Genomic DNA, 8785 nt, shown 5'->3' on the forward strand with positions numbered 1-8785 from the left:
GCCCACATCCAGTTAGGGAGCGGCTGCTCGCTTTGTCTGCATGCATGCTGTTCAGAGTGGACACACACACACACACACACACACACACACACACACACACACACACACACACACACACACACACACACACACACACACACACACACACACACACACAGACAGACTTTCTTTCTTATGATAATTGGGGGCGTTCCCAGTCTGTGTTTGTGAATCTCTTCTGGGGACCTTTACAGCTCTCAGGACACAAAGAAGTGAACTGCTCATCAAATATGCCATGAACATGCCGACAAGTGATTTAATTCAATCACAGTGAACTGGTGACCTCCATCTGTTCGCAGGGATGTGTGTACACGATGCAGTCAAATCAAACGTACAATAATAAATGTGAAATACCAAAATGTCTTTTTTCTTTCTGATGTCTTATAAATATTGCCATTAACTGAGCTTTTAATGATATTAAAGCAAACATTCACTGGGAGAATGACCTACATATATGTTATCTTAAACATTAAATATGTTACGTGCGTGTTCTTTCTCCTATATGGTCTTTTTTATTTGTTTTGGGGTTTTTTTGGTATTATTAACAAATAAATTATTATCCCTGTGAGTATCTGTGAAGTAAACTTATTATAGAGCTCTGAGTTCTGACCTTTTGCAGCCAGGGCTGTTCAGTGAGAGCAGGTGATCTGGGCTGAGGGATTCTGAAAGGTCATTGTGATTCTTTGGGCAAATTGATTCAGAAGCATCTGCTAACTTCCTTCTCTGAAGACCAGGAAGGGTCGGCTCTGCAGTGAGAGGAGGGGCAGGAGGGCTAAGCTGTCCCCTGACCTCACAAATAGGCCATAAACTGGGTTTCTGTGTTCAGCCTGCTCCAACGGGACCAAAGGGATGGAGCTGTCATCAGATAATAGAACACATGCAGGAAACTGTGTGAGAATTTATTCCACGCTGTGTCCAGATGCAACCAGAATTTTGAAGCCAAGTACAAAACACTTTCCACAAATGTTTTGGTGCTGCGTAAAATTTAAATACAAAAAGAACGCAGTGTAAATCTCATAAACCCATATTTTACATACTATAGAACATAGAAACCATATCAAGTGCTTAAAATAAGAAACTAAGAGGATGTACTGTTTTGCAAAAAATATTAGCTCATTTTGAATTTGATGGCAGCAACAACTCTCAAAAATCTGGGACAGGGCCACGTTTACTACTGTGTAGTATTCCTTATCTTTTCGCAACGGTGTAAACATCTGGACTTTTGGGAGAGGGATGTTTTTCCAATCTTTTCTGATATAGACTGCTCCAAAAAAATTAAAGGAGCACTTTGAAAACACGCCAGATCTCAATGGAAAAAAATCAAGCTGGATATCAATACTGATATGGATTGGGTAATGTGTTAGGATTTGATAGAAATGAAAATGATCAACCTACAAAGCTCCTACAAGGCCCCACTGTGCTTGTATAAATGCCAGAGGTGGACCAGGGCATCAGTGAGCTCCTGTTCAGTCTGAGGTACAACCTGGCAGCACTGGATAGACCAAAATATAAAGGTCCAGAGATGTTGCATTAGATTTAGGTAAGGCAAGTGTGGAGGCCAGTCAGTATTATCACTTTCTACATCCTCCAGGAATTGCCTGCATACACTTGCTACATGAGGTTGGGCGTTCTCGTGTATCAAGAAGAACCCAGAACCCACTGCACCAGCGTAGGGTCTGGCAATGGGTCCAAGGATTTCATCCTGATAGCGGTCAGGGTGCCATTGCCTGATCTGCAGAGGTCTGTGCATTCCTCCATGGGTATGCCTCCCCAGACCATCAGCAAACTGATCATGCTGAATGATGTTACAGGCAGCATTGTCTACAGCTTCTCCAGATACTTTTATGTCTGTCACATGCGCTCAGGTTGAAGCTGCTCTCACAGGGTGCCATTGGTGGACCTGCCAGTTCTGGTATTCTATAGTAAATGGCTCCACAGTGCTGGGCAGTGAACACAGGGCCCACTAGACCACATCAGGCCTTCAGGTCAGCCTCACAAGAGCTTTTTTTGATTATTTCTGATTATTTGGTCAGAGACATTCACACCAGTCTCCATTTGGAGGTCATTTTGCAGAGCTTGGCAATGCTCATTCCGATCCTCCTTGCACAAAGGCTGGGATATCAGTCTTGCTGAGGGGTAAAGGAACCTCTACGGCCTTGTCCAGCTTCTTAGAGTAACTGCTTGTCTCCTAAAATCTCCTTCATGCTTTTAAGACTGTGCTGGGGCACAGATTGTATTTACTTAGATTTAAAAAAGCACCAAGAGCCACCCATAGTACTGTGTTAACGTGTTCTGTCATCAGGCGAGAAGAATCAATAATGAAATGAAATGAAATTAGATTTTAAAAAATTAACAAAGAGTTTGGGAAACTGCTATGAATCACTTCTAAATATTTGGAAACATTGTCAGAAATATAAAACTTACACATTTTTAAACAAATATGTGGTTGTGTGTTTTTAATTCACAACAACAACAGCCAAGTGATGTTTTGAATTCAAGCTGAAAAAAATGAAAGTGATGTGAATTTAATTATGATAATCAGTTAACAGTGGGTACTAACAGGTGTAATTTTTTATAGCAAATTCCTGTCCATAGTAAAAACCTGTCTAAATACATTCTGGTAGCCGGAAAAATACATAAACATCGAAATTCTAACCTTTTGGAAGATGATGGAAGACTCACACTATATTCTTCCATTTGGACAGAAATTAAAGAAACATGGTGGTTCTCTTTCTCTTTCTCTTTCAGGTCTTGCAGTCTCTACCTCACAGTATACGTGCTTTGAGACACCTACTTTTGTGAATGGGTGCTATATAAAAAAAAAATTAAACTGAACTGAACTATGAGAGTCACTTGTTTAAACATCACAACTGCCAAGTAGCGTATGAGAAGCTACATTTTTGGCAGCAGCAAAACTATGAGCAACATAGTAAAACATACTTTTACATGAGTGCTATAAGTGTCTCGAAAGACAGAAAGCATTAGCATCTCCGATACAGCTAAAGTTTCACACGATTAAGCCACTATCAGTATCAGGAAAGTAATTTAGTTGTAATTTTTTAATTATTGGAAAAAAGCCACCCAACAAAACAGTTGGTACATGAGAGTTTCTCATTGTTTCCTTACAGATTTGCTTGCTTTGTCTTAATCTATGAGAACTCAGCCTTATGTAACACTTAGAGCAGACTGCAGAAACCAAAAAGCTAAGAGCAGCAGTAGATTATTATGCATAGTTGTTAAAAATTGAGTCTAAATTGAGCATGACTCATCTCTGCACCACTACCTCCCACCAAGAGCTGCATGATGCACAAACAACCAGATAAATAAAAACAACAGGCCGAATTAAGTTAAAAGAAAAAAACTGAAGAGAACAATCAGACAGTGAATTTTACTACACAGCTGTAACAGCTGGCACCTTTGCAGGGTGGAGCTGGTCACACGATTGGCCAAGGCTGTGTCACTGACTAAGGGGTGAGATGGGGGAGTTCCCCATCTTATGTTGCAGTTCGAATGACAGTATATCCCATATAAATATAGTGCACTTGAAGTATCCGGTAATGTGTTGTGAAAAGTAATTTGCAAAAGTCGCTATAAACTATCGTACACTGAAAAAATGGCAGAGACTGACTTTCTTTCATTGCCTCAAGTGGCCTTTCAAGAAACTGCGATTTTGGATGTTCCATGTTGGTTTAATGGAGGTAGTGACTTCAGTTTCAGAAGCCTGAGTCATTTGCTTTATACAGTCCTGAAAATGTATTGCATCCTTCTTGCAATTTTAGATATTCTGTTGAATTAATTCATGTATTAATAATTAGTACCACAGGATAGGCATAATAATATGAAAACTTTTCATTTCAAAATAAAATACAGCAGTTTCAAGAGCCAAAAATGTACCAACGTTCAGTTGGTGTTGATAAAATCTGACAAACGTCTACAGTTTACGTTAAGCAAAGTTAATTTAATTATACGATGGAAAACTGAAAATTCAGTTCAGTTCAGTTCAGTTCATTTTTATTTCAAACATATACATTCACCAACATTTCATAAAATCATTCCATGCAGTTGTTTGAAAAGGGTAGGCTGAAGTATATACTTATTTAGCCCTACCCCTCAGGTTTACATCCTCATCATCTAAATTTGAACAACAAAACGTTTACAATGCCTTCAACTTAGAACATAATAACATCACAAAAAAAAAAAAAAATTGTCATGTTCAACAAGAAAATCAAGAAAATAAACATCAGTTTGACTGCTGTCTTGGGTTAATTGCATTTTCTTCATTCTTATACTTATTTAAAATTTCTTTTTGAGTTTTATTTTAAACTGGTTTATATCACTACTGACCTTTATTTCTTCTTTTAACTCATTCCAAAATTTAACTCCGCTATTGAAATAGACATCCTTTTCAATGTTGTTCTTACTTTTTGTAATTTTAAATTCCACTTCCTCTAAAATTATACCTCCTTCTCTTTCTAAGAACCATTTACTTATTTCGATTGGGAGCATCCCTTTCCTTGCCTTATATATTATTTGCACTGTTTTAAACTTCACCAGATCCTGGAATTTTATAGCTTATGCGTCTTAATAAAGAGCGGGTTTGTGTGAGCCCTATACCCCTCCTGATTTATTAGTCTAATAGCCCTTTTCTGCATTATAATTATAGTCTGAATATTACTTTATATGTATTTCCCAAACCTCTACACAATAACTCATGTATGGTAATAGTAAAGCACAATATAACATATACAATGTTTTCCTATCCAAAAATTGTTTTACTTTCCCCAAGACAGCAATGCCCCGTGCTAACTTTCCCCTCACATAAGTGATGTGTGATTTCCAAAATTGAAGTGAATTAAATTAGAATGAAGGTGAAATATATTCTGTTACTGCACTAACAGAAAAAAACAAATTTAATAAAGTAAGTAATGATGAAACTGAGGGATTACTTCATCAAAGAGGCAGAAAAACATACTTAATTTCTATTTGAACTGCAGTTTCAATTGAACCATCCCCAAAACACCAAAGATAAAAGCGTCAGAGAAAAAAACTGTCACAATATGACTGTGTACTAGATACTTTTAAAAAATTTCCTAATTTATCTTGCACTAAAAGCTAAACATTCAAACACTGATTCGTTTTAAGGATAAGAAAAAAAATTCCATTTGTGTCATAATGTTATCGTCCGACGTGTGGATTTTAAAAGGTTAGTTTAGTCTGCACTTGGCTTGTAAGTGGCGGCTGATTAATGAGGAAGAAGATATGCATATTTACTGTTCTCCCTTCAATCAGATCACTGCTGCTTAGAAGAGCCATCTAGAAGAAGGCTTAACGTCCTTTCAGACTAACGTCTGCCCGGCGCCACAACTTTCTCACCATTCTCTCTTCCTCCAGGACTCGTCAATTTGATTGTCTGTCTGGCCGTTCGTACATTATCTGCTGGCACTCAGGCCGAGCCCTTCTCCAATGCCTGAGATACCGAGGGCAAGATGAAAGGATAACAAATGAGATTATCTGACCACTTTGTCAGAGGGAACTTATAAGAAACAATTTTGGAACACTTTATCTTGCTTGATAATATTTTACTTGATGATGATGATGCATGGTTAGACGCGCCAGACAGAGTAGCTGACGGGGGTAGCAGCATGGTCCACCACCTCTGATAGAATGAACATGGGACAGATGCATGTGAAATTTGCTTAAGTATCCTTTCTTCTGACCAGAAAATGATGCAAAAAATCCACAAAGAAATTCAAATCAGCAACCACAACTTGCAAAACACAGAGATGAAAAAACAAAACAACTATTACTCACTGTACACAATCACTACCGTGTGCACAACGTCCACTAAATTTGCCCCAGAAACAGGTGATATAACATGTAAAGGGAAGGGTGTAAGCTGAATCAAAATAATAATAACTTCTTTTCACATTTAAAAAAATGGTGAGCTCAAGTTAAGGGACCCCTTTATCAAAAGTTATAATTCTATCAAAAAGCGAGGCAGAGGAAGACTGCAGTTCTTTTATTTTCATTTATTTATATACTTTGGCAGCTTAATGCCAGACACACAACGTTGCTGGGAAATGTTCCATAATTTCATGTCCTTCACAGGCTGCTGCCGAACTGCATTAGTGAAAGTGAATTACAGCCTTCTGTGTGACCCGATAGAGAAAGAAGGGGAAGGGAAAGGGAGACAGGAGGGGAGAAGACAGAAAGCGACTGATTTCTGCTCATTCACAACGATAAAATGGATAAAGTGGTAGAGCAGGTGGCTTCAGCTTCCTTTGTGGGCCTCCTGGCAGGAATTTATTAGACTGGTTTGTTGGCAATGGTGCAGTGTAAATTTTAGTGTTTGCAAACAATCATCTGCTTCATATGTTGCAGTTCCTCTGTTGTTTCAGCGTGAAGTCCTAGAATTGCATTGCTCATGCAATATATTATACACAGAAGACAGTTTTTGCATATTTTATGACCTTGAAAATAAACTTTTATCATTACTTTTTCATGTTAAATAGCTGAACTCAAGGGCCTTGAGAGTCTGACAGAATAACTGGCTGTAAATGAAAGAAAGAGCGGCTCATTTTATCTGATGCTCTGTGCGGTCTTTTGAAAAGTGTGCAACCTCAAAATGTCTTTCTTTTTATTAACTGATATAAAATACCTTCATTTTCAAAAGAACCAAATGAAAAGGATCATTTACTGTAAGGGCCTTAAACCTTAACCTTAAAGGTCATTTGTGAGGAATACCACAAAACCACAACGCTGCTACACTTTGTTGCTTATTTTGTTCTTAAAATTCGACAACGCTGCAGAAGGTGGTGAGCTTAAGTTAGATTAGATTGACTGTATCTCTGCACTAAAACTGTATTATACAAGCCTTTTTCCTCTGCTAAGGTGAGACATGGAGGTTTGTGATCAGTCATTGAAAAACCATAAACATTTTTTGAAGTTTGATGATGACGAGGCACGATGAAAAATGAGGAAAAGAACAAGCTAATTAAATTGATGCAGATTCAGATAACTGTCTTTAAAATTGTGAAACTGGGCATTGGCCTTGGTAGAGATGTAAAGTTACTATTATTATTTCATGCCAAAAAATATTCTTGATCCTAAAACGATATATTCACAGATTCACATTTAAGGTGAGTCCAGAACCGGAAATATACAAGGGATAAGCTTTCAGTTAATTCAACTATTTCTTTATATGCAACAAGAAGGAATCAATAGCTCCATGTTAATCCACATCTCAATCTCACCATGAGTGTGTGACGATAGCTTTGACGCACCTACTCTGCAGTCAGAGCAGATGTATGTGGATCTGTCCGGGAGGAGGAAGTTCCTCAAGTTGGCGGTCCAGTTCAGTTGTTTCAGTGGCTCGATGCTTATTGAATTGCGTGCCCATTCCCACAGCTCCAGCAGGTCAAATGACTGGGATGTGTAGCTCACGGCCGCTAAGTGGTCTATCGATCAGTCAGCTGAGCCTGTGGGCTGATGGGATGTGCTGCAGCAGAATCGGCCAGGATTTGGCAAGCTGGTAATGGCTGTAAAATACAAAGCATTCCTACACAGATGAGAAGCACCAGAGTATAGTTCCATGGCTGTGTTCAAAAAGTGGTTGAAAATTTGAAATAAAGCATTTTGATATCCACTGTATGTATGTTTATGAACTTTTATTAATTTTGTCCCAAAGTCAGAGATTTTCATGAACCCTCACTCTCCTGCCTCTTCAGGTAAGACCATATCAGCAATATTAAGTTGTTTTGCTGCTTCACAGACTAAAGTGATGTTGTGTGAAGACTGTTAATTTAATCAATTGTCCCGATAGCTCTGACAAAACACATCAGTCTCAACTGCTGCAAGCAACAGAAGACAATGAAGCCAAAAGACAAAATCCATAACTTGAGCAATCATTGTAATTGACCCATGTTACTCAGCCTCTAAGGACCTAAATTCTTATTAATGCAACAAAGTAATCAAACGTTTTAAAAGATTATTTTGCATGACTTAAAAGTAAATCATCTTTATTGCCATAACTGACGATGAAGGCAACCAAATGGAGACACTGCTCCATAATAAAATGGTTGCAAACATTTGTAAGCACCAATAACATACAAACACAGTTTTAAAAGGTGTAAAATGTAAATAAACACTGAATTAAATGATTGTAAATTTAATAAATCCACATTTTATTCTTAATAGCACATGGCCCAACCTTCTTTGGAATTAGGGTTCATATATACATATATATTATTGGGCCAGACCATATATTTAAATACTTCATTTCACTCTCAGAGTAGTTAAATTATGACAGTGGTAATCTTTTTGCGCGCCAAAAAAGCAGCATGTGCATACTCCTTTAATTAAATGTCTTTAATGACCCAGTGCCCGAGATTAAGGTTTGGCAAATAATTTCTAAACAAAAACTGAACTGACTGACTGCAACACCACAGCAACCATGGTGGTGATATTGACATAATTACAGAGCAGAGAGTTTCTAGGTAAAGTGCATCCGCATCTACCTCCAAGAATAGTCCCATCAACACTGAGATTCATATAGCAACTATATAGCCTTTTGTAATATGATTTCATTTCAGCTTAAATTATGACAGTGGTAATCTTTGCAAAAGCAATACTTTTAATTAAATGTTTAATTATGTGTATAATTTCTAAACAAACAAACAGAGTCTAGCTCATGGTTGACATTGACTTTGGTCGATATACAAAACTAAAACACCTTGGGTCACTATAT

This window comes from Oreochromis aureus, linkage group 4, assembly GCF_013358895.1.
Source record: "Oreochromis aureus strain Israel breed Guangdong linkage group 4, ZZ_aureus, whole genome shotgun sequence".
Taxonomy (NCBI): domain Eukaryota; kingdom Metazoa; phylum Chordata; class Actinopteri; order Cichliformes; family Cichlidae; genus Oreochromis; species Oreochromis aureus.